Source organism: Desmodus rotundus, chromosome 1, assembly GCF_022682495.2.
Source record: "Desmodus rotundus isolate HL8 chromosome 1, HLdesRot8A.1, whole genome shotgun sequence".
Lineage (NCBI taxonomy): Eukaryota > Metazoa > Chordata > Mammalia > Chiroptera > Phyllostomidae > Desmodus > Desmodus rotundus.
The window spans coordinates 111660255-111687698 of NC_071387.1; the positions used below are offsets into that span (position 1 = coordinate 111660255).

The window sequence follows — 27444 nt, forward strand, 5'->3', positions numbered from 1 at the left end:
GGATTCTCCCCAGGCGACTTCATTAGTCTTGCCCAAACCTTGGTCACTCTCATGCCATTAATTTTTGACAGATCTGCATTCCACAGCAATTAGAATTTAATCACTTTTTTAATTGGCTCATTTGATGTTTTAAACACATTTATTTTAAAAGGTAATTTTATATTGCATCTATGTTTTACTTCAGTAAAAATTTACTTACTTTTTAAAAAAGGAAACTTTGTTTCAAGACTCCAAATGTCAAATCAGTATCACCCGCCATAAAATAGAATGAAAAGAGAGAGTAAAAATAAATATAATTATATTTTTACTTATGCCCATCCTAAATGAATAGAATAATTATTTTTTTGAAAGTTTTTCTCCTGCCTCTGACTGCCTGAGGGTCTCTCCATGCCCTCCCTCCTTCTGCATAAACCGTGCAGCATTATATATTTAGCGAACATCTGGACAGCACTCACTGCACGCCACATGCCGCTGGCACAGCTGTACAACCACGAACAGAGGTAACCCTTTAATAATCTTACGAGGTAGGATGTAGAGTTATTATCCCCACTCTGCAAATGAGAAAACTGAGGCATAGGGCAGTGAGGACTTGTCAGAGGCCACAAAGCGAGTAGGTGGCAGAGATAGGATTTAGACCCAACTTGTCTGGCAGCAGAATCTATGCTTCTCATGCCTGCAGCCTAGATCTGGTTTGAAAAATACCGCTTCCCACTAAGAGCCAATTCCAGGGCTGGGGCTGGAAAGTACAAGTGAGTCTGGGTCAACCAGTTGTTCCTGGAAGCAAGGAGGTGTCACAAATGTTAGAGTCACATCCAGAGCTCTTAATCTAGCTCTGTAGGACTTGTAATGGCCAAATTTGGGACAATTTTAGTCTGAGAAATGATAGTTGATTGGTGTATGTTGAATGACTAAAATTCTATGAGTTCATAGAGACTCTTCAGACATTGGGAGATAGGGGAAAAGGAGGGAGAGAGGGAAAGAGAGAAACAGAAAGAAAGAGCTTCTTTAAGAAGAATACCAGCTAATGTAGAGGGAGTAACCGAATGAAAGACTTAGAAAAAGTAACATTTTTAAACTTCCTGTTTAATAATCAGGCAAGAATTAACAATGGACGTGTCACTGCCCAGACAAGGTTGTCAGGGAAGAGAAATTGTGCCCAGTGCCAATGCCTCACCCATGGATGCCTTTCTGAAGTAGAGGGCGTGGGGTTGGAAAGATGCCTTCACAATGCGAAGCCCATGGTCACCACCTCAACCAAGTGACAAGCTTCTCTTCACTGACCGTGGGTGCCCTGAAGTTATATACTCTTGCTGTGGTGCACGGTGATGTACAGGGCATTGTCTGTAAAGGATTTTTGCTGAAAAGGTAAAACATGAATCTAATTCAAATGAATGAGAATCTAATTTAACTGGAATCTAATTTAGACCCCAATCCCAATTTACAGCACACAGAGGGGACAGAGGCCCAAGTCAAACAACGAACAGGAGGGCAGTCAGACAAATCCAGAACGTGGGACATTCTGTAAGACAACTAATGCAGAATCTACAAGAACTCACTGTCATCAAAATATGTGTGTGTTGGTGGTGGTAGTGGTGTGTCTAGGTTAAAAGACGCAGCAAAGACAATAAACAAATATTGTACCTGAATCTTGATTGGATAGTGGTTTTAAATTTTTTTAATTGCACTCTGGGGACAAATGAGGAAATTTGTATTTGGATGTTAAATGTTATGGACCCTATACATTCTTTGGTATAATAATGATGTGGTTGTATAAGAGAATGCCTTGCTCTTAGGAGACTGAACTATTAAAATGTGAAGAGTTTCCCTGACTGGCATGGCTCAGGTGGTTGAGTGTCGTCCCACAATGCAGAAGGTCACCGGTTCAATTCCCGGTCAGGGCACATGCCTGGGTTTTGGGTTCAGTCCCTGGTTGGGGGCATGTGAAAGGCAGCCATGCAATGTTTCTCTCTCACATCAATGTTTCTTCTCCTCTCTTTCTCTTCCCTTTCCCCTCTCCCTAAAATAAATAAAGTCTTTATTTAAAAAAAGTGAAGAGTCATGTATCTGTGACTTCAAATAGTTCAGAAAAAATAAACATGTATAAATACAAGTAGATAGAGACAGGTAATACAAATAATGATACTAGCTTTTGAATCTAGGCAATCTTTATTGCATTACTTTTACAGCTTTGCTGAATATTTGAAAATGTTCATAGTATCACGATGAAGAAAATAAGACGAAATTTGTGCTCTTAATGACCTCGCCCTGCTGCCTGAAGTGAGGTGGTGGGGAGGCTGCAGCACCCTGGGAGCTTGCCCCGGACCTGCGCATGTGCCGCCGCAGGCAGGGGCGACACTGCACGCCAGGAACATGCTGGCACAGTGGTCCCACGGATGAGGAGATAGGTGCAGGCAGTGGAGCTGTGATACCGACCCTCGCTGGAGCAGTGACCATGCCCAGCTCTCTGTCTGCTTAAGTGGGAGCCCAGAATGCTCCTACTTTACTGAAACACCCTAGCTTGCTCTGTTGCACCTAGCCTGCCCTGGTTTCAGCACCACCCACAGACAGTGGTTGCAGGGTCACCCTTGCCCCTGCCCCACCCTGAATCTCACAGCAAGTTGGAAGGGGGCTCCGAATCACTGAATCACCCGGCGCCTGCAGCCTCCTTTTCTAACTGCTCTCCTTCCTCTGACACAATCCACTGTGACATTCCCTTGCAGATAATATGCTGTAAATCTGCCCGATCTGAGACCAGACACAAACGCCACTCGGCAAGTAAGAGGGGTGCCGCAGGGCTCCGGGAATTGAAAGTTAAGGCCTGGTGTCTGAAGCCTGGATGGCTAGCATGAATCTTTCTATCAGAACACTTTCTCGGAGATTAGGCCGCATGTCACCAAACATATGCCTTCCCCTCAACTGCTGGGTCAGAACCAGGCTGAGTGTCCTCTGTAAGCCTCTGTTGGCTGGAATTTGGAAATGTGCTACAGGCTGTGTTGAGGATGATGATCACAGATGAGTAGAGACTGAGCTGAATCCATCACAGGGAGTGACCAGCAGCCACCACAGACTTTTCATCCAGAGAGCGATGCTTCAGAATTTCTCAGGCCCCGTCCTGGGCTCTGGGCTTCCCTCTGGGTTACTAAAGAGCATGCCCACCCTTGCCTTATGATCAGCAACCAGGAAGTCCTGTATGTGATCTGGACTCAGTCGATTGTGCTGTAGTTTGAATCTATTTTTTTGTTTTCTTTCTGACTGTTTTGGTTTACAAGAATTAAATAGTACTCCTGTAGACCTTCCTTTAGGGTGACTAAGTCCACTTTGCCTAGAATTTTCCTTTACCACAGAAAGTCACTTATGCAAGGAAACCCCTCAGTCCCTGGGAAACCAGGAGGTTTGGTCCTCCCATCCTTTTTCCCTCCCTCCATCCTCATCCCAAGAGGAATAGTCCCCACCTGTGGTACTTCTCTGCACCTACACATCCCAAGACAGGAGTGTCAGTGTCCACAAGTTCAGTATGTGTTTTCATTAAGGCAAGTAATATGCATGATGCGTTTTATATCTTATCTTGGCCGGTCCTCACCAGGCCTCTGATAGGGTTGTGTTACCTGGATTTACAACTGAGAAAACCAAGGCAGATTCAGGTTGCAGCAATTACCCATGGTCATGGCTGGAGAGTGGGGGAGTTGGGCTTCTGATCCAGATTAGAGTGGTTTGATGCCAGATCCTCTCACTCAACCACCCTGGACACAAGGTCACAATTGCCCGTGGTTTCCAAGAGCAAGATCATGGTCTGTGCGCAGGACCCAAGGCCTGCAAGTCAGGGATTTGTGTTCTCTCCGTCCCTATGTGGATAGAGAATAAAATCTGGAATAAAACCTCAGTCTTTCACACTCTCTCCAGAGCCCGCAAGTACTGACCCTGCTTACCTTTCCCTCCTCAGCTCTCCCACTCCCCACACTACGCGCTCGCCACCGTGAACCTTGTACCTTTTTCCAGAAGCTCCATGCTCCTTCCTGCCCTGCACATGATGCTCCTTCTGACCAGAGCACCTTGTCGGTGACTGACCTCTACTCAAGCTCCACAGCACAGTGTCAAACTGGCCTACTGCCTGGCCCCTGCCTAGCTTCCTGCACAGACTGCCTACCCTATACCCCTAAGGCACCAGGGGAAACAGTCCAAGTTAAACCTAAACCCTTGGTTAAGTTTCTTACTCTCTCCAGGCCTCAGTTTCCTCATCTCTAAAATGGAGATGATGACAAGGAAAATCCCATTTTACAGAAGAGGAAGAGGAGGCACAGGGAACAAATGATTAGCCCAAGTTCTGCTAGATATTGAGCAGTGGCCCAGGGATCCAAACCCACATACTGTGATTTGAGAGTCCAGGTTCTTAATTGCTATTTTAGATAAGTACTAGTGCTGTGTAGACAATGAACGGGGCACTGACACAGAGAGCTGGTGGGAGGGGGCTTCTCAGGGAAAACCTCTAAGAGGCAAGCAGGTGGGAGAGGATCTGGCCCAGAGGATCTCAGTCCTAGCTGCTCATTAGAATCACCTAAGGATAGTTTCCAGAAATGCAGTGCCTGAGCCCTAGTCTAAAGCAATTCAGTCAGAACCTTGATGGGTCAACCCAGGCCTCCAGGAGAGTCCAGCATGCAGGCAAGGTTGAGAAGTGTTCTAAGGGAGAAAGGCATTGCAGGGAGCAGGAGCACACCTCACTTTTTCCTGGGAGTAACACTCCTGTCCCCACACCACCATCCCTTGCTCACTGTTTCCCATTCTGCCTGCAGCTGTCCTGATGTGTAACCAAAGGAATTAAAGCTCCCTTTAGGGAAAAGGTTAAGAGCTGCTTTCACCTCCTAAGTTAACAGGAAGCCAGGATGGGGCTGAATCAATGCAGCTGCCCACCCATCAGGCCCTGTGACAAATGACATTCGGAACTGGTATCTCTGCAGATACTTCTAAGCTGACCCTTGGAGATAGCTAATAAAAGACAAACCTGTCCTCTAAGATTAACGACTGGAGAGGAAGATGGAGGGAGGGAGAGCAGCAGGCAGTGGCTCTAGAAACCTCTGCGGCCCCCAAGCCCTTTCCTTGCTGAAGAGAGGAAGCTACTGGACAGAGCATCACCAGCTCCGGTGGTTGATTTCAACCTGCCCTTCTGCAGGGAAGCCCGTCTGCGCCTCTTCCTCTGCTCTATGACCCCACCCCTGATGCCACCCCACCTCTCTCCCAGCATTATCTGTGCTCCCCCTTTTCTTGAATTTTCTCTGTAAAACTGTTTTCCACCCTGCTGTCCACTCTTCTCTCAGCTGCGGTCTTTGGGTGTTTTCTTTCCTTTCCTTTTCTTTTTTTTAGATTTGATTGATTGATTGATTGATTTAGAGACAGGAGAAGGGAAGGAGAGAGGGAGAGAAGCATCAATGTGAGAGAGAAACATCAATCAGTTGCCTCTCCTACGTACCTGGAGTGGAGAACAAACCCACAACCCAGGCATGTGCCCTGACCAGGGATCAAACCAGTGACCTTTTGCTTTCCTGGACAATGACCAATCAGCTGAGCCACCCGGTCAAGTCGTCTCTGGGCATTTTCCATGCTTCTCCATCTGTGCCTTTCCTAGCTTTTCCTCTTTGACTTTTTCTCCTCAGTCTGTCATTTTTCTCTTTCTATGTTTTGCTCCTCTCTCTTAGTCTCTCTCCATCAGTAAGTATATGTGTGCGTGTGTTTGGTACTGGCTTTCTCTCTCTCAGTTTTGCTCTGCATCTGTCTGGCTCAGACCATTTATTTTTTGCCTCTGTCTCTCTGTCTGTGTCTTTCCCATGACAACCTCTGTGTCTCCGCCTCTATCTTGCTTTTTTCTGCTCCCCTCTGGCTGTGTAGTATCTGTCTTTCTGTCTTCCCTTCTGTCTCTCTGCTTCTTTGATATTTGCACTTCTACTTTGTATTTCCATCTTGTTTCCTGTCTCTGTCCCCTCTCCGCATCTTTCCCCATGTTTGTGTTTATCTCAAGTCCCTTCTCTCCCCTCCCTTTCTGTTTCTCTGTCTCAGTGCGCTTCTCATCTTTGTCCTTTTTAGGGACACCGACAGTCTCTAGGAGAGGGTCCTCTTCTCACCACAGATGTAATCAGTGGTGGGCGGAGCCGGGGCTGGGGAAAGGCAGCCATCCCCAGTCCTCCTTGTGCACCTGTACCTGGGCCCATTTGCTGCCTGATGGGGGGTATCCCTGAATCTGAACTTGTCCTGCTAATTGGCCCCCTGCAGGATTCTAATCACTTCCCACTCTACTCTAATGCCTTTACCACAGAAAAATACAGATGAAACCCCCCATTCCTCCACTTTACTTTGCCCCATCGGTGTTCACGAGACCCCGTGTTTACAACTTAGAAGTCTCAAGCCAGTGGCAAAGCTGCCAGCCATGTTTATTACTTAACACCTGCAGCTATGATTTACTAAGAGCACATGAGCCTGCCATGTAGTGTAGTCTGTATATGTAACACGTTTTCACAACAAATCTGCACAGTAAATATCATCATCCCCACTTTTTAGGTGAGGAAACTAGGGAGCAGAGACATTAAGACATCTGCCTGAAGTCACACAGCTAGTTAAATGGTAGAGGCTGAATTCAAGGCCATCTGGGTGAGCCTGAGGGTCATCCTCTTTCCACTCAGTCTCTCAGTATTGTGCTGTTCCAAGAGATAACCATTAACCAAATGTGGCTATTGAGTTTCTCCATTGTACTCACCACACTTCAAGGGCACAGTGGCCATGTGTGTCTAGCGGCAGCCATATTGGATAATGCAGATACAGAACATTTCCATCCATGCAGAAAGTTCTAAGCTCAGCACAGTTTAAATAAACATGGAGGAGTTCTCTGTGTTGCCTTTGTGGAAGAACAAAATAAAACAGAATGTTGAAATAACCCTGGGACCATCCCTGGCCCCAGTACTCGCCATATCAGAGGTTACAAGGAGGAACCTGGACAGAAGCAGCAATCCTGTTTCCGAATACCCGCAGGTCACGTCACCCGCACTGTTGCAAACCTGCTTTACAAGCCTGTCTATACCAGGATTACCACAGAGGAACACTCTGCTTTCATTAGTGGGAGGTGGGGGTGGATATGTATATTCTTCTTGAAGGCAGACAAAGTACAATCTCATGCCAGAAATTGAATTTTCTTATTTCAGCTGGTTTCCAGGGTTTTGAACCCTTTCACAACATGAACAGCTTATCTTGTTCCACTCAATCAAAAACATTTCATAATACTGGCTCCTTCCACAAGGTCACCTTGAAATCTCTTCCCTGCTTGAAGCATCCTGCATCTTCCTTTCCTTAATAGAAACATTCTTGAAATCTGAGTAATATGGACTTGCCCAGCCATGTTTGCTATCCAGGAAAATAGTACCTTGCCTCTGTGTAACCAGTTACTAAGGAGGAAATGTTTACAATTTATTGCAAAAGTTTACCAATTCGGAGTCTGGGCACTCCGAATGCCCCAGCCTCCTCCAGCATACCAGTTTAGCTTAAGAATCTTGGCTTCACATAAATTTCTCTCCAGCAGCTGTGGCCCCCCAGGTGCCTCTGGACTAAGAATACATTCTCTCCTATAGTTTTCATGACCCCCTGTGCTGCTCTGCTGAGCAGTAGTCATTCTTGACCTAGGGTTCTCCTCCCCTGGTGACTCTCCCTCATGTTTGGGCACCAAAGGGTCCCTCTAGCTCTGATGGTTGCCATTCCAAGCCTTTGGATGTCAAAGCTAGCTTGTGGTTTAAGAGAGAATTGTTCCCTCCCCTCTCTGCCTTATTTTGGTACTCAGTGACCCACGATAATGTTATTTGGCACCAAAGAGTTAGTTTTCTGGATCCCTTCTTACAAGTTTATTTCCATCTAACAGTGTAGTGGTTAAGAGCATGCACAATGGAACCAGGTGACCTCAGTTTGAATCCCAGTTCTGTCATTTACCTACTGGTTGGGTGGCTAGATGTTAGTTAGTTAACCTCTGGGTGCCTCAGTTTCCTCACCTGTAATGTGGGAATAGTAATACTGACCTCCTAAGTGTGAAGACTGAATTAGCGGTTGCTGTTTATATCTCCATCCACTCTTTAGGCTCAGAAATGCATTCTGGTGTGGTTTCACCCACAACCATCACAGCATACTCAGAATCTCTACCCTCCCAACCACAACCAATTTTGTCCCTGCATTGTCTGGGGAAGCCGACCCTGTTTCCCAATCTTCTGGGAGGTTTTTTTCCTTAATCTTTCCCCCTCAGACCTCAGGTTATCTTAACATGGTGACTTAAAGCACATTGAGTCTTAAAATATGGAAACACACACTATTGTCCCAGTAGACTTTCCTCTGGCTGTCCTCTGTCCTGCTTGACTGAGTCCTCTCAGTCTTAGCTCTTTTGGATACATTCAGTTTATCCTGACCACCTGCAATTCACACCTGTTTCACCTTTCTTCCTGTTCTCCAGCCTCCATGACACCCCCTACTCTGATATCCTGAAACTCATCTTCCTCCCCACCCCACCCCACTCCTTGCTAGTCTGTGCCCCAGTACACATACTTGGCATCCAAAATCAGCATCTTGTTTTGGACAGCATCAGCATTGCGCACAGCTCGTAACATACACTCCTGCCTCTGGGGGGCCCCCCATCTGTAGAGGCGGAGAGCACAGGGGTGGACACGGGACCCCTGACTCCTAAGTTTGCTCTCTCAGTGCAAGGTGCTGACAACTTCAACAATTCTCTTTTACAGCAACCTCTAATGCCTTTTCCAGGCTGGAGGGACTCATGACTTTCACATTTAGCATGTGCTCTCCCTCTCTTTCGGTTCACTGGCTCCAGACTTATTATCTTGCATTTGTCTCCATTACACTGCCTTTTCCTCTGACGGTCAGTCTCCTGCAGTAACCCAGGCCAACCCCATCCCAGTGCTTTCTGGGTGTGTGTATGCATGTGCATATGTGTGCATGCATGTGCATACACGTGCATATGTGTGTGTGCATGAGCTGCATGTGCGCTGTGCGTGTATGTTCCCATCAGAGTTGGTCCTGAGATAGAGAAGTGAGTCCTGAGTCCCAGGCTGGGAGGTGATCTAATGCTGCAGAAACTATATCTATACTTCAGCTTGCTGATGTGTAGAATGGGAATAATAACTACCTCATAGTTATTGTGAGGATAAATAAGATGAATCTCAGAACAGTGCCAGCATACAATCAACACTATATAAATACTTGTTATCATTACTGTTATCATGACATTTGCTCAAGAAGTTACATCAGATGAAGTCCCAAGATTCACAGAATGGTAAAAAAATATGGTCACCATTACCAAGTACCCACTAGGTTCTAAGGACTATGTGCTAAGCACTTCATTTTCAACAAGAGAGGGCCCTATTTCCCTGCTCTGATTCAAAAACATATGCTGGTTGTAGGAAAAACTATATAGAGTAGACTGCTAGATAAAACTGAAAAGTATAAGTGCCTAGCAGAGTGTCTCTAATTCCTGGCGAGAACTTAATAACCATTAGTAAAATAATGGCAAGGCTGAGGGATGGTTAAATGAAGGTCTATGTACACTACTCAGTCCAACCACTCTTAATATTTTAATGTGTGCATTTCTATACATATGGTTATAAACCTTTATCCTTTTACAAAAGTACGATTATATTGTACATAATGATTTGTGAGTCGCTTTTTATTTTCACTTACAAATTTATTGTAGCTGTATTTCCATGCTGGTAACTATGGTATGAATAACATACAGATGTTCCTCAACTTATGATGAGGTAACATCCCAATAAATCCATCGTAATTTGAAAATAACGTGAGTTAAAAATGCATTTAATATACCTCACCTAGTGAACGTCATAGCTTAGCCAACCTACCTTAAACGTGCTCAGAACACTTACATTGCCCTCCAGTTCAGCGAAATCATCTGACACAAACCCTATTCTATAATACAGTTTTGAATATCTCACAATTTAATATGCATATCGCTTTCATACCATTGTAAAGTCAAAAAATTGCTGTCAAGCCACCATTAAGTCAGGGACCATCTATACTCTGTGTGGTTCCTAAATCCCTAGTGTCAGCCACATTATAGTAAATGGATGGGAAAGAGACTTCCTTAAACTTATAAAGTTGTAACTGTCTAGTTAAAATAAGAATATAGAATTTGGCCCTGGCTGGTGTGGCTCAGTGGGTTGGAGTGTTGGCCCATAATCAAAAGGTTGCAGGTTCCATTCCTGGTAAGGGCACATACCTAGGCTGCAAAGTCAATGCCCAGCCTGAGTGGGTATGATCCTCAGTCCAGGTGCTCATCAATTGGGAGACAACAAATTGATGCCTCTCTCTTGCATTGATGTTTCTCCCTCTCCAAAAGCAATGAAAAAATGTCCTCAGGTGAGGATATAAATGAATGAATGAATAAATAAATAAATAATTCTCACCTTGGTTTTTAAGTCCCAGTTTTTGTCATTTCAGTGTTGATTTCATAGGCTCCTTAAACCCTTCTCCCCTACCCCTTCCATTTTGGGAAAGGGGAATTTCAGAGACCAGGGTGATTCTTGTCTTCTCTGCCCACTGGTCAGTCTGTACCATTGCAGCTTCTCAATGCCTTTCCCTTTAGCTCAGGAAGCACTAGAGTTGGTCAGCAAGCAGGGAGGGACTTTCTTGTAAATGCCTCCAAACTTAATGAACTCTTGGGGGTCCATGCCCACCTCATTTTCAGAGTGAGAAGAGGTAGAGAGAATCTGTCTTCCCCAACACTGCACCTCCCCAGAGGTGACCTCCCTCTCCCTCCCTGTCCTTTGATATATTGTATGCAGCTTGGGGAGAAAGGATCAGTGCTGGTTCTACTAAAGTAGTCCCTCCATCCAGGATCTGCCGAAGCCCTCTTGTCTCAGCTTGTGAGTGCCAATTGTTAGTCTCCCTTCTGAACACCATGCCAGGGAGGGCACATTGGTGCCTGAAAATCAGCCCTGGTGGCAATATTTATGCCATGGAAATTGACATTATCTGACCAACTGCCCCATCCTTTACCCCAAAGCTGATTGTTAAGCATTTACCAGCACACCCCTGCCTCGAACCTGCCCAACAGTGGTGTCACTGTACTTAAAATGTGGGATGCTTGCTCTCTTCTTGTTCTCAGCCTTTAAAGGTCAATTATGCGAGCTCAGGAAGGATTTCACTATCATAACAAGCATTGCCTATTATAAATGATACTTTGAAGAGCAAATTTTTAAATTTAACCCACCCACTTGAGTGATTATTTCCTCTGGCTAAGTTCCTGGAAATGGAAATGCTGAATCCAAAGGTATGTCTAGTTTAAAGTTCCTGATATACATGGTTCAGTTGCCCTCCAGGAAATATGGACCAATTTACACTCCCCTCACGTTCATGCCTGGCATTCTGTGTCCTTGCCATAGCTAAATATTATAGTTTAAAAATATACTTTTTAGTCTTTAGGAAAAAAATTTACTTTGTTTTCATCTGCACTTTTTTGACTGCCAATATGTTTAGACAGTTCTTTAGAGCATTCACTGTATTGACTCATAGCATTTCCTGAATATCCTCTTCTTTCATGAATTTCCAAAAAGGCAGGTGAGAAGGGCCCCAGGCAGGGGAAGCCAGGGAACTGGAGGACCGCCATGTCATTTGGCCCCCATGTGTCCCACCTGCCCTGAACTCTGCCTGAGCAGAGCACAGAGATGGGTGCATCTTACAGACACCTTTTCAGAGACTCACTGTAATTAAAACCTTTCTTACATGGTACATTGTCTATAAAAGTAATTTGCTCAGAATGTTGATTTCTCTGTGTGGTTGCAGAGTTCCCATAAACAGGGGTATCAAACTCATTTTCACTGGGGGCCACATCAGCCTTGCGGTTGCCTTCAAAGGGCCGAATGTACTTTTAGGACTGTATCAATGTAACTACTCCTTAACAGTTAAGCGAGAGCTCAGCACTGCTGCCAGGTAGAAACAAGGTGCTGGGCCGGATAAAACAAGGTGGAGGGCCGGATTCAGACTGCAGGCCTTGTGTTTGCCACCTGTGCCATAGGAGGTCTTCTTCTGTGAACTGTGGCTTTCTGGTCATGGTGTATCTGCTAGCAGCTTCGTGAGGATTGTGTTATCATACACACTTGTATGCCTGAACACACACACTCTCATGTCTGGACATACATACACTCATATGCCTGGACACACATCACCATACAAAAATGCTACATACACATACAAGGACACACATGCACCCTCATACTTGCAGTCTTTTCTCCCCTTCATACTCAGTGCTGCTGCCATGTTCAACTTCCTTTGCCTCTTCAAACATGCCATACTCACTGTTGCCCTGAGAACTCTGTATGCTATTTCCTCTGCCTGGGATCCTTTTCCTTCCACTTGCCATCTGGCTGAGTCTTGTGCACACTTCATGTCTTGGTTCAAAGGTCACTTCCTTCAGACACCTTCCCTAGTTCTCCAGGCCACCTGGGGGCCTCTGGCCACTGTTCCTGTTGTTCACTTATCTTCCCCTTTTGTGACCCTCACTGCTTTCTTACAATTGTTCCATGACATCAGAGGTTTATGTCTGCTGTGCTCTCAGCCATGTCCTAGGAGCCTAGGAAGCATACTGGGTCGTTGTGCAAAAAATAGTTATCCAATGAATGAGTAGTCTGGGGAAACCAAGGCTCTGGTTGACTAAAGGACATGTAGCTGATGTAGAAGCAGGACTAAAATGCCCAGAGTCTGACTCCAGAGCTCACATTCTTTATCTTCTGTCCCTTGATTCTTCCCCTCATGGACTCTTGGTTTTTCAAGCATTTTTTTACTATTTATAAACACACGTGCACATATAAATATATGTGCATGCACATTAATAAACCAATGGGTGCTTATATCTCCTTCTAATTGGGAGTTTCTTCATCCATCAATCATTCATCTTCTCCATGATCCTAGCTCCATGATGAAAGAGATCCTTCACCTTGTTGGCTGTGGTAATAACCTCTGCACATAACACAATGGCTGGCCCATGGCAGGCACTCAAAAGTACATGTTAAATAAACAGACAAAACTGTTCAAATAAACAAATCGCTGAGCACCTACGAGGTATTAAGCTCAGTGCTAATGGGGTTGCAGAGATTAATGAAAACAGCTGTTGACCTCAAGTATCTTCCTGGCTTGTTGGGGAAACAATCAAATAAATCTTTGCCCTTTGGGATATGCAGACAGTCTGGTCCTTCAGTTCCTCATGCCTGTGCACAGACCAAAGGCACACACACACAATTGCACACGTGACTGAAGCTCCAAACGCCCCGCACACACACATCTGCATGCCCAGGCCCCCTGTCCAACCTAGAAATAAACAGGTTGTAGCATTTGCAGCCCAACCTGATTTGTTTCATCCGAGTTTAATTTCAGCCCCTTCATGTGGAACTTGCAAAGCCTCCTGAAGGAGATATCCATAGCAACTGTGGTAACTATCTAAAAAGGAAGATGTTAACCTTTTGGGGCCTGCTGCCCAATTTGTAGGTCCCCTTTAGTATATTTAAAGTGTTTCTTGTGATCTTGGAATTCAAGTGGCATTCTGACTCAGGGAAGAGCTGCATTGGGGAGTGAGGAGGTCTGGGCCAGGAGGATACCTCCTTTCTGAGCCCAGGACCTGGACCCCTGGGCAAGTAAGTGCTCAATGACATAAGCGTGGTATGAGCTGGTGTTTAGAGCTAGAGGTGGAGAGAGGGGCTAGGATGATGTGGGAATCAGCCTCAGTTTTGCCCCCAAGCTGCAGGTTGAACTTTCTGAAATTACCAAAAGGTCTCACTCTGGGTCTTGCTGCCTCCAAGTTGACCTTTTCAGTAAGAGTGAAAAATGCTCAGTGCCTCATCTTCAAGTCCATAATGGATTGTTTCTTCTAGCAGGTCAGTCATTTCTATTCAATTCTGACCTTGGGCATGCCACTCCAATTTCCTGATCTCACCCATGGGGCAGGGAGTTCATGTGAGAAAGCTCACAGAAGGGGGAGGCTCCAGCCTGCAGTATGGATCGGGGAAGATACCTCATTTCCTGCTCTCAGGGGATGCTTGGCTTTGGGGGCTTGGATTTAAACCTCAGGTCCATTCACATATTGGTTTCTTCATTGGCAAAGTGGACACAGTGATACATTCTTTATAAATCTATTGAGAAGATCAAAGGAAATCACATTTGTAAGCAGTTTAGTTCTGTGCTTGCTGTATAGTAGGTGCTCAATAAATAGTAGTTTGCTTTCTTCCCTGTCCTGCTGTCTGCTACCCTCTGCTCTGTGCCAACTACAGACGTAGATATGAAGGAAGCCAGCCCTCAAGGGGCTGTCAGTTTAACAGACCAGACAGATGAGCAAACTAATATTATGAAACAGTGAAGGGGGTGACTGATTCAACATGAGGACGGCAGGGAATGTCACCAAGAAGGTCTGACATTAACCCAGGGCACAGTGACCAAGCAGAGTAGAGGGGGAATCCATTTCCTGCAGAGCAGTAGTTCTCAACTGTGGGTAACTCTGCCCAAGGGAAAATGGCCAATGTCTGGAGACGTTTTTGTTTGTTAAACTGGTGATAGAGCTTCTAGTATGAAATTAGCCAGAGATGCCATTCACACGTGTCAATGCACAGGGCAGGCAGTCAGCACAACAGAGAAGTATCCAGCCCCAAATGTCAGTAGTGCCAAGGTTGAGCAACCCTGATGTAGAGTATAATAACATTCTTCATCATGAAAGGTATAATCACTACTGATTACTGAGTACCTACTGTGTAGCAGACATGGCTCTAAGGGTCTTCCACATGCGTTATTGCATTTAATTATCGCAATTAGTAGAAGGGATAATTCTCAGTGACTCCACTTTAAAGCTAAGGAATCTGAGGCTCAAAGAGATTAAGAAACTTATCTGAGACCTCCCAAAATCAGAAATCAAGTTTGGAAGTCAGGTCTACCTAACTCCAAACATCACTTTTTATTTTTACTTTTTAACATACCATGCTGTCTGAAACATTTATTGTGGAAAGATCCGGTGCTTGCCTTGACCACCCACTGGGCATGAACTATGTAGATTGGATAAGACTAGTTTCATGGTTCAAAGAAGAGGGGATACTGCTGCCTTTTAAGGTGCCACCTTGGGTCCTCAGGTAAGGAGAATAACTCTGGCTCAGCCCAGTAACAAAGCACTTCTGTGGGTGGAGAATGACAGAAGGGAGGAGCTACTCCTTCCTATCCGCTTAGGTCTTGATGGAAATTCTGCCACTGCTGCTACTACTATGATTACTACCACCACTTCAGCTAATAATTAATGAACACTCATCCAGCTTCGGCTTCTACTCACTTCATATTGTGTAAGTCTCCCCAGCAACCCAGTGAAATAGGTGTGATAGCCTCCATTTCACATGTACAAACCTGAGGCCATGGAAGGGGCAAACATATGAGGGACGACTACTCATTGAACCCATGTTATTTTATCAGTGGTTCCCAGCCGGGGGAAGTTTTTCCCTCCTGTGGGGACATTATCTGAATATCCAGATATTATCTGGTGACAGTTTTGATTGTCACAACTGTAATAGGAGTATAACTGGCACCTAGTGGGCTAGAGACCAAGGATACTGCTAGAAACCACAAAGTCCTACATTGACAAGACAGCCACCCATGATACAGAACTTTCTGACTTGTCAGTTGTGCCAAGGTTGAGAAGAGAACCCTGGACTCTACTTCAAAAGCCCTTACTCTGCTCTGAAGGCTTTACCTGTTCAGCATGCCATGTGACTAACAGTTTCTGGATTGCGTGCAATAGATGTTTACTTAAACTTTCCTAAGGATTTTAGCATCTATATTCATCAGTGATATTGGCCTGTAGTTTTCTTTCTTTGTTGTGTCTTTATCTGGTTTTAGGATCAGGATGATGCTGACTTCATAAAAAGAATTTGGGAGTCTTCCATCTTCTTGGATTTTTTGGAATAGTTTGAGAAGAATCAGGGTTAGCTCTTCTCTAAATGTTTGGTAAAATTCTCCTGTGAATTGTCCAGCCCAGGGCTTTTGTGTGCCGGGAGTTTTTTGATTACTGCTTCAATTTTGTCAGCTGTTATCGGTCTGTTCAGGCTTTCTGCTTCTTCTTCCTTCAGTTTTGGAAGATTATATTTTTCTAGAAATTTGTCCATTCCACCTAGGTTTTCAAATTTCTTGGCATATAGTTCTGCATAGTAATTTCTTACAATCCTTCGTATTTCTATCAGAGAGATGCAAATTAAAACCACAATGAGATACAACCTCACACTGGTCAGAATGGCCATCATAAACAAATCAACAAACAACAAGTGCTGGCAAGGTTGTAGAGAAAAGGGAACCCTAGTACACTGTTGGTATGAATGCAGACAGGTGCAGCCACTGTGGAAAACAGCATGGAATTTCCTCAAAAAACTAAAAATGGAACTGCCTTTTGACCCGGCAGTTCCACTGCTGGCATTATACCCTAAGAATCCTGAAACACCAATTCAAAAGAACCTAGCACCCCAATGTTCATAGCAGCACAATTTACAATAGCCAAGTGCTGGAAACAACCTAAGTGCCCATCAGTAAATGAATGGATCCAAAAATGATGGTACATTTACACAATGGAATACTACACAGCAGAAAGAAAGAAGGAGCTCCTACCCTTCACAACAGCATGGATGGATCTGGAGAACATAATGGTAAGTGAAATAAGCCAGGCGGTGAAAGACAAATACCATATGATCTCACCTTTAAGTGGAACCTAATCACCAAAACAAACAAACAAGCAAAATATAACCAGAGACATTGAAATTAAGAACAACCTGACAGTAACCAGAGGGGAAGTGGGAGAGGATAATGGTCAGGGAAGGGGGAAGTGTTGTCAGGAATATGTATACAGGACACATGGACAAAGCCAAAGAGGGGTAGGATCAAGGGTGGGAAGTGGGGATGGCTGGGTTGGGGAGGAGTAGGCAGGGGTGGGGGGAATGGAGACAACTGTACTTGAACAACAATAAAAAAAAAGTTTCCTGGGGACTGAAAACTCTGTGCATCATTCCTGGAAGCACAGAAGAGAAGCATGAAAGTTAAAAAATCACTTTTGACAAATGGGATGACTTTTGTGACAAAACTATGAGAAGGCCAGGAACCTGAGCATTGTGAATCTACCTTTTTATGGCTGTGTGAAGGGTTTGTTTGTTTTTCAGACGGAAATTGGGAAGGTGAGCAGTGAGCCATAGTGAAATATTCATGACCCCCATCTAATTTCTAATTCAATTAAAAGGTGTTAATGTAGTTTACTGTGACAATTATTTTTGTTAATGAATATATTTAAATGCTTATCAGCAAAGGTGATAGGAGTGCCCAGAAGACCCAGCTTTACAAACTTGAATTTCAAATTGGTTTCAAAGTTTAAAGGTTGTTTTCAGAAAGCTGTGAACCAAATTCTGAATTTTAAAAATGTATAATTTCGGAATTAGTTATTCAGTTCCAAAAGGCAGTCTTCCATTTTTTGAGGATTCAAGACAGAATTTTTTTTAAAGTAAAGTTCTTCAGTTGCATTTGAAATAGGATTTGATTTATTTTAAAAAATCGAATTATAGTGACTTTGCAAGAACTCAAGGACAAGAAACTGGGAAAATACCAGTGTTTGTTGCTGAGTAGAAGACAAGAGTTTCTCTGCCTTGGGTGTCACACGATCGTTCCAGGAATGGGAGGTTATATCTGGGAGCCCCTTTTAAGAGGAATTTAAGACCACTTCTTTCTAAAAATTCAGCTTGCCTTGTAGGGTGGAGGGATGAACAATGGGCAGATATACGGAGGCTGGTATACCAGATGTCTAGACATAGTCTCTTGTCCTTTCACTGACATTTAAACTGTGTGCTTGATATCACCTTGTTTTAAACACAGTCATCAAAATGTGAAATTGCCTATTTTAAATTTTACAGTGTTTGCATGACTTTTAAAAGATTGGTTTCTGGCTTCTGGATGAAAAATATATTTTTTCATGTTCTTGAGTCTCACTTTCACTTGTCTGTTAGCAACATTAGCTACAATGATTGGGTATGATGCCATCTTTTTGACTAACATATCTGATTTGGACACTCAATTCCACCATTCACTTGCTGAGAGATTTGGGGAAAATTATTTAACCTGTTTATTTCTCATCTATGAAGGAAAAGTTATAATATCTTGCATTCCTTGCCAGGTTATTGGAGGGGTTGGAGAGATAGCCCTTAAGTTTAGTGACTAACAACTCAAGTGCCAAACAGCATTTTTACATATAAATGCTCAAAAAATTGTGGTATTGGTGGTAGTAGTACTTATAGTTGTTTTTGTGGTTGTTGTTAACCTCAACATTCTTTAATATCAAAGCATTCTACAGAATATGTAACATTATTTCTATTTTATTGGTAAGAAGACTGAGATTCAGAGAAGCTTAGTTACTTTTCCTATGTCACACAATTGGTAAGTGGTGAGATTAAGATTTGATCCATATTGGTTTGATTCTAAAGAACAGGTTACAGAGAATAAGAAGGATAAATGGTAGGTACAAAATAGAAAGGAGGGGGTTAAGAATAGTATAGGAAATGGTATTTGTCCCTCACCGCCTGGCTTATTTCACTTAGCATAATGCTCTCCAGTTCCATCCATGCTGTTGCAAAGGGTATAAGCTCCTTCTTTCTCTCTGCTGTGTAGAATTCCATTGTGTAAATGTACAATAGTTTTTTTGATCCACTCATTTGCTGATGGGCACTTAGGTTGCTTCCAGTACTTGGCTATTGTAAATTGTGCTGCTATGAACATTGGGGTGCATAGGTTCTTTTGGATTGGTGTTTCAGGGTTCTTAGGGTATAATCCCAGCAGTGGAATTGCTGGGTCAAAGGGCATTTCCAGTTTTAGTTTTTTGAGGAAATACCATATTGTTTTCCACAGTGGCCTCACCAGGAGGTGAGAGACAAATACCATATGATCTCACCTTTAACTGGAACATAATCAACAAAAGAAAAAAGCAAATAAAATATAACCAGAGACACTGAAGTTAAGAACAATCTAACAATAGCCAGAGGGGAGTGGGGAGGGGACAGTGGGGAGAGGGGATTACAGGAACTACTATAAAGGACACATGGACAAAATCAAGGGGGAGGGTGGAGGCAGGGGAGGGAGGTGGGTTTGGCTGGGGTGGAGTGGAGGGATGGGGAGAAAAGTCAGACAACTGTAATTGAATAACAATAAAAATTTTAAAAAAATCTCATCGGAAAAAAAAGAATAATATAATAAATGGAGAAGCCAAAGAACTTATATGTATGACCCATGGACATGAACTAAGTGGAGGGAATACTGGTGGGAGGGGGATGCAAAGTGGAAGGGAATAAAGGGGAGAAAAAAATGGGACAATGTAATAGCATAATCAGTAAAATGTACTTTAAAATAAAAAGAACAGGTTCTTATGCCAGACTGATCCTTTCACTTACAATCCATATTCTTTTGCTCCTCAGCTAGAAATCTTTGCACACCTTACAATGTTTCATAATTCCAATTTACTTCTAGGTCTTTAAAAAAGGAAATATTATTTGAAAATGACCAGCTCTCACCATTTCTTTGAGCAAAACCTCATTCATTTTCTATATTTTTACACTGGTTTATTCTCTTCAAGATAATGCAGAAAATGGGACAAAAGATTGTGAAGGAGCATCAAATAGTATCTTTAATCCTGTTTAGAAAAATATACAGAGTACTCGTTTCTGCATGCAGACCTCACTAACTCATAGAGACTTTTTCGGTAATGTCTGAAGTGTAATTGTTTGTAAATATAACCCTTCTCCAAAGACTAATTGGGTGCTGGAAATAGTAAGTTCTTGGAAAGGTGGGAGTGAGAGGAAAGGGCAAAGACTTGAATATCTGACTGGCGATATTGATTCTGTAAAATGAATCAGCAGAGGACTTTTGGCTCATGCTCCTGAAAATCCCAGGAGTATCCCAGTCCAGAGCTTTTCCTGGAGATCCCAGGGAAAAGAAACTACATAGCACTCAACTCTTTCTGGTAGGGACTTCAGACAGGGATGCTGCTGCTGTGATTTACAATACCCCTGCAAAAGGATCAAAGGCTTGGTTTGAAGAAGTAATCTGCCCAAGTAACCCACTGAGGGAAGGAAGACAGCTTTAAAAGACATTCAAATCTCAACAACCCATGAAAAAATTATGCTAAGTGAAAGGAGTCACTCACAGGAAACCACATAGTATATGATTCCATTCATAAGGAAGTCCAGACTAGGGAAATTTATATAGATAATAAGTATATTAGTGGTTTCTTAGGGCTGAGGGAGGGTGGGGAATAGGATGTGAGAGCTAGAGAGAGCACAGGCTTCCTTTTGAGGTGATGAAAATGTTCTAAAATCGACTGTGATGGTGGTTGCACAACTTGTGAATAAACTAAATACCACTCAGTTGTACACTTTCAACGTGTGAATTATGTGGTATGGGAATTATATCTCAGTGAAGTTATTTTTCAAAACCTCAGCAACCAGCATGGGCAACGTACTACCTATGGCCATGCCCTTGCTTTCAGTGCCCACCTAGTGCTTTCTCAATGCCTTTTGTGGTCTTGCCTTCCTTATCCTACCAATCTTACCAAATTGCCATTATCCATATGGTCTCAGAGTACCCACGATGACAAATATCTTGGAAGCAAAAGAGTCTTTTCTTTTCTTTTTTTATAGCATGCTGATTTTTCTGATCACCCTGATTTGTTTTTGTATATTTCAGATATATACTTGAAGGCTTTAAGGAAATTTATACACCACTACCACCCAACAACCATCTGCTCTCCTACTTTTCAGCCTACTCTGGGAAGCATTGGAAATGGGGAGGGGAAATCGGTTCAACATGGTGTTGAATTTTCTCCTCTGTATCCTCAGGGGAGACAAAGAACAACATAAAGATCTTAGGAGTTCATTTTCTAACACAATTTAGGTGTCACCACCTGTGAGATCCAGTGAAAAATACTTAACCACTCCGAGTCTGCTTTCTCATCTATAGAATTGTGGTACATGCTAAACTCCTCATAGAAATGAAAGAAGATGATGCCTATAAATCAAGGGGGACATAAGTACTGGGTACTCTGTGGATCAAAGTTATGTATTATAATCGCTATGTATGCATTACAATCGATTAGAGTGTGTATACTTCTGAAGTTCAATCTTTTGGACTTCCTTAGGACCTCTGTTCCTTAGGACCTTATTCCTCCTTCCTAGGAATAACCACCTTATTGTGGACTCCCCTTTCTTTTAGTGGCTGCCATTCTAGCTAGACCCAAAATTCAGGTAAACAGGAGTCTGCATCTTACAAAGGTCATGAGTAACCACAATGGGGGTGGACTAAAGGGCTCAAACTTCAGACTGGCTGCATTGGTTTAGAATTTCCAGACCCACTGACCATTTGGTGGCCACAGGTGGTTGTTTCTTTAATCCTTTCATCATTGCATTTTGATAGTGATTTTTAGGGACTCAAATCAGGGCCCCATGGGACAAATTGCCCACAGGCGTGTATGGTTTATATCTGGAAGTGTCCCTGTTTTTCAGTTAGTTACCCGTACCAAGTAAAAGTCAAACTTCATTATGTATCTACATTTCTGATTTTTCTGGAACAACTGAGCACACATTTGTGCATGGCAGCAGCCAGCTGGAACTGAAAAGCAGCTGCCTCCTTTCAAAGGGATATGCTTTCTTGGTTCCCTCAGTCTCCATCCTTTTTCCTGACTTATTTATGTAACCTGTCTGTTGTCTGGATACACTTGAGTTTATAATCCCCAAACTAAGCCTCTGTGATCCACAGGAATGAATTTCTCACAGTAGAAGAGATATTGACAGGCTTTCTTGGTGTCCCTAGAAAAATCCCAGTCTAGGAGGCCAAGTACAGGGATTAAGGTATTTTGTCTAAAAGTACACAGGAACAGGAGCCAGCTAGGAATGGACACTCTGGCTCAAAATCCTGTTCTAGGGTGTCAGAAGGTAGGAGATGAAGCTTCTGGAACAGAGAAAATGTACCACATCTCTCCAAGTTTAAGATGACATCATTATTGAATTGAACTCCTAAGGGACAATGCCAGGGAATCTGCATTATGCTCTCTGTTCCTTAAATATGTCGAAAGCAGGATAACTCCACGGCTGCACATGCTGCTACAGGTCTCACAGCAGATCTCTGAGGCCCTCTCCTCCTTCCCAGTCCAGACGCAGAGCAGCTCACATTTTAAATTCTCTAATAGAAGCACAAATGAGGTTTATGAACCATTAACCTTAGGTCAGTTTTCCAAAGTCTCAGAAAGCATTTTAAAACACTTAATTACTTTGCTTCACTGGAAACAGATTGTAGATCAGTGCAATTAAGCAGATGCTCGAGGTGAAACATTTCACTAAGATGGACAGTAAGCTCCCACCCCAGAACTTCTAGAGGAGGGAGAAACTCATTTCTCACACATACCCCCTCCCACCCTGAAAATGTCATGATAATTTCTCAGCAAGATCTGTTTGCATTCTCCAAGCCCCTTCTCCTTATAGTTTTGAAGTCTAATCTTGGTTTTTCACTGTACTTGGGGAAAGGACAGTTCTGAGTACATGAATGTGTAGTTTAAAGGAAGATCCTTTTAAATACATGCAGTTCTGTTGGAAATTTCTTTTACAAAATTAAGTCCTCCATTATTTTGCATTAGGAGGAGCTTAGGAAAGAACTGATTAACAAGACAACTGCACTGAGCCTGGGGTACAGGTGGGCTGAGAGTATGAACCCCTATTACAATCTCTTAACTTGGAGCAGAAGACGATGGCCAGAGGCTTCAGGGAATGAGTGACTTCCTTCTGTGTCCCAGCTGGGCTACCACCATGCTGTAGACCTTGGGTGAGTCAGTCGAAGCCTTACACGGGTCTTGCCCTATTCAGCAATAAGGAGATTGGATTGCAATGGATCTCAGATTTCCTTTCTAGACCTGACAGTCTATGATTACTTATAAAACTTATTCTGTAGACACAAAAGGCATAAAAAAATCAGGCTACTACTTTCAGGTGAAGATGGCTGATTGAGTACATCTTGACAAAAGAAATAAAAGAGCAAGAATAAATCTATGGTGGTGATGGAAACTGGGGAATGTTGCCATCAGCAGGCCAGAAATGTTGAGAAATGTGTGGAAGAGATAAAATGTATGGCATCAGATTAATGGCGAGTCCTTAACAGCCTTCAGGAAACTATAAACCCAAGTAGATAAAAGAAGAGACAATTGTAAAACTGAGTCCTTCCAGCAGAACTCTGGAGAAAAATCAAAATCTGAGACAGCCGTCTGGGAAAAGCAATGGTCTACGGGCAATAAATTACAGAACAACAGAAAGATTACACAAATTCCTCATTCAAAACAGAGGCTGGCTACAGCACTCATTCCCAGGCTTGCAGTGAAGTCAGCTTTCTATGTGAAGTTAAGACTGCAGTTTAGGTGTCTAGAGAGAGAAATGGGTCACTGCCCTGAGTAACTTTTGCTGAACGCAAGTGAGATAGGGTACCCACAACCCAAAGTCAAGCTTCCTTTTCTTGCTTCATGAGGGGAAGCCTGCATGGATATACCTCTTTTCCACTCCAAGCAGCCACTTTCACTACCTGGGAGGCAGTGACTATAATATGTTTGGAGAAAAGCATTTTAGCTGCCAAAACTGCCCATCTAGCCAGCACTGTACAGCGGAACAGTCTGTGGTGATACAGATGCTCTATAAACCTGTTCTGCCTAATACCACAGCCTGTAGCCACATGTGGCTACTGAACACTTGAACTGTGGCTCGTACAACTGAGGAACTGAATTTTGATTGTATTTAATTTTAATTAATTTAAATATATAATAGCCACAGGTGACTAGTGGCTACCACATATGACTGTTTACAATAAATAGCTACCAAGTTGGACAGCACATTGTCCTTTATAAATATAAAAAGTCAAATATTTGAGGGAACTACATAGTGTAAAAGAGAGATTTCAAGCTGAGCATACTGAGATCCTGAATCCTGACCAAAGTCAATTCAGGAAAAAGATGAATTCAGTCAATTCATTTCAAAGAATGTTAATTAGTACCCTCAGATCTGAGAGTATATACTATAGGAGACTGTTCTGTGTGGCGTGGGCCCAGCTCCCACTCAAAAAGGCCAGTGGGGAACAAGGTCCAGCACACAGGACCCACACCCACGGATAGGTTCTCCTGTGGGGAATCAGGCCCTCATTGTACCTAGGCCACTTTGAGACTTGCTTTTTGCTAAAACTCCCTCACCCTGAATTGAGGCAGCAAACGTTTACTGCACATCTTTAAAGTAACTTCCTAAAATCTATGCTAAACCTTCCAAGGACCAGTGTAACCAGCTTAACCACTTTTCCCTTTACATTTGCAAATATCCTTCCTCTTTTATGTAATTAGCAACACCCCCTTCTTTGTTTTCTGTAACCCCCTAACGGGAACCTGTGCACAGTAAAGGAGGACCATCCTCAATGTAATGTGCCCAGAAAAGCAATAAAAGCCTGTCAAGGCAAGGGTTGGGGCACTCTCCTCTTGAGAGAGTGGCCGTGCCATCCCTTTCTCTGCACAGGATTTCTGTAGTCCGTGTGTACTTGTCTATTGCAGCCACAACACAGGATCCTGCTGGCCAGGATCTGCATCACTATAACATCCATACAGAAACCTGGGATTACTCATAAGAATACTTTAATAATACAAAGCAAATCTTGGAAATTAAAATATAACTGGTAACATTAAAAACTAAATATAAGGGCTGAATGTCAGAATTTAAAAATAAGAGGATTGACTTAGTGATCTAGAACATCTAGCAAAAGTATTCTCCCAACCACTGAGCAGACATAAAAATTATGTCATTGACAGAAAACTTAACACATGATGGCTGGATCCAAGAGATCAAATATTTAGCAAAGGATGATTTTAGAAAGAGGGAGCAGACATGATGGAATGAAAGAAAGAGCTGAAGAAATAATAGGGGGAAAAGTCCAAATAATTGCTGATAATGCAGGTGTAAAATTTCAAAATGATTGTTAAATAGGGGTTAATAAAATAGAAGACACGCTCCATAGAATTAAATATATACAATCTATGCATGTCTACAACAAAATATTAATCTTATATCAAAACTCTACATCATAAGACCTGGGAGGGAGAGAGGAGGGTGGAAGAAATAAAGGTATGCTATAAGGATTGTCTCTTCAGAGAGGGGGCTTTAGACTACTGATTGCTTTTGACATTGCTAAGAAAATAGGATTTGAAATATATTTGTGTATATAAAAATATGTATAAATTAAAGTACAAGTATTTAAAAAGGAAGGCAGTTTTCTATTTTACTGGAGAAATAAAAGCAAGAAAGAATGTGTGTTCAGTTAGCTAGAATATGAACAGGGGAACATTTAGGGAAAGAGGAAAAGTAAACACCATAAATTAAGGCACCAGAAATAAAACCAAACATACAGTAATTATAGTGAATATTAATCATTTAATTTGTCCTATTAAAAGACAAACCCTATTGTAATTTTTAAAAAAAATTTAACCTTTAACCTTTAAATTTCCTTTAAAACATGTTGCTCAGGAAAACTGAAATAAAATCATAAAAAAGGTAGAAATAGAAGGCTAGAGAAAGCTATAAATACTGAGGTAGGTTGGCAAGTATTTTTTCTAAGGAAAGATTTTCTTTGTTGAAAGATTATATGTCCCAACTGTTTTTTTAATTCTTGCTCTATTAATATACTCATATTTAATGAAATGTTAACCTTAGGTCAATTGCTAAATTTTTGAAATTTTCACTCTTGTAAAAAAAATCTCAAAGTCTGGTCTTAGGGAGATTTGAGTTAGAATAATAAGAGGTTGAGCTCTTGTCAAGAATTTTAAAAATAACAAAACCTACTAATTTCAGATCATATTCCAGGGCTACAACTATATTTTACCCATTTTCCCTTTGTATCTTTTTTTTGTATTAGAAGAGTCAAACTTGGGCTTTTGTTAGGTGGCCATGAAGATGGTAGATACTCAGACTGCATGCCTACCAAAAGCAGCCCACCACCTTTCAAAATAAGAAGAGGGTCCTGCTTGGAGAAACTGGCAGAGAAGCTACCACGATGCTGCAAGAACACCAGTCTGGGTTTCAAGACGCCCAGGGAGGCCATTGAGGTCACCTACACTGACAAGAAATGCCCCTACACTGGTAATGTCTTCATCTGAGGGTGCATCTAGTCTGGCGTGGCGACCAAGATGAAAATGCAGAGGACCACTGTCATCCGCCGAGACTACCTCCACTACATCCAAAAGTCAAACGGCTTTGAGAAGCACCACGAGAACATGTCAGTGCACCTGCCCCCACTTCAGAGATGTCCCGATGGGTGACACTGTCACAGTGGGTGAGTGCCGGCCCTGAGCAAGACCGTGCACTTCAACGTGCTCGCAGTCACCAAGGCTGGTGGCACCAAGAAGCAATTCCAGAAGTTCGGAGACTAGATACCCGCCCACTCCCCCACAGAAAATAGTTATTTTCTCAGTCATGGGCCACGCTCCTGGGGTCTACGACCTTACCTGAGGGAGGTATTGTCCCTGGGAACTGAGCAGGATTAATGAGAAAGATGGGGTTCTTTTTCACCCTTGGGGCATAAGGATTCGAATGGGGGCCAAATCCTGCCTCCTGCCCTCTCACCTCTGGGTGAAGGCAACCTGTATTAAAGATGCTGCACCTCTCAAAGAAAAAAGTCAAACTTTGTAGTTGGAAGAGATTCAAATGATTCATAGTTATGTAAAACATGTAACTCCTGACACACATGAGCACACGCACACACCTTCTCCCGCCCCTCACCACCAATCAGCTCTTCAATTACTGAAATGGTGTGGAGAGCCAGTTCTTCCTCCTCAGTACTTCAGGTACTCATTTCTGCTGCCACAAAGACTTCTTGATACATCTGCTCTAATTGATCTCTTTGTCCTAAAGGCCTGGTTTCGGGATGTCCTGCCTATGTCTAACAAAAATCCACATTTAAAACATTAATTCAGCAAAATACCCTAGAATTACAAAGCTTAAATAGGTGCTTCATCTAATGACTCCATAGATGAGAAACCTAGATTCAGACGGATAAAGAAGCTTGCCCAAGGTCATATGGCCAGTTTGTTGCAGAGTTTGGGACTAGAAACTAAGGGCAGAACTATTCTTTTTATTTCATGTGATTAAAAACCCAACCCAAGCTGGCTCTGATTCCCATAAATGAGAAGTCGAAGACCAGAACTAGGCTGAGGCGCGAGCTGACCCCGGTGTTCAATTTTGTGCCAGCAGAAGGAAGTTTCTCTGCCAGACTGCTCTTTTCCACACTGGCTTCATTCTCAGGCTGCCTGTGGTGGCATCATGACTACCAGTGTCACCAAGATTGAATCCAACTTCACATCCA

At 42.9% G+C, this 27444-nt stretch overlaps 1 pseudogene; it reads left to right on the plus strand.

The window, feature by feature from the left end:
- Window positions 1–465: 465 nt before the first annotated feature.
- LOC112314781 (small ribosomal subunit protein uS17-like) lies at window positions 466–26512 on the plus strand (annotated as a pseudogene).
- Window positions 26513–27444: the final 932 nt, after the last annotated feature.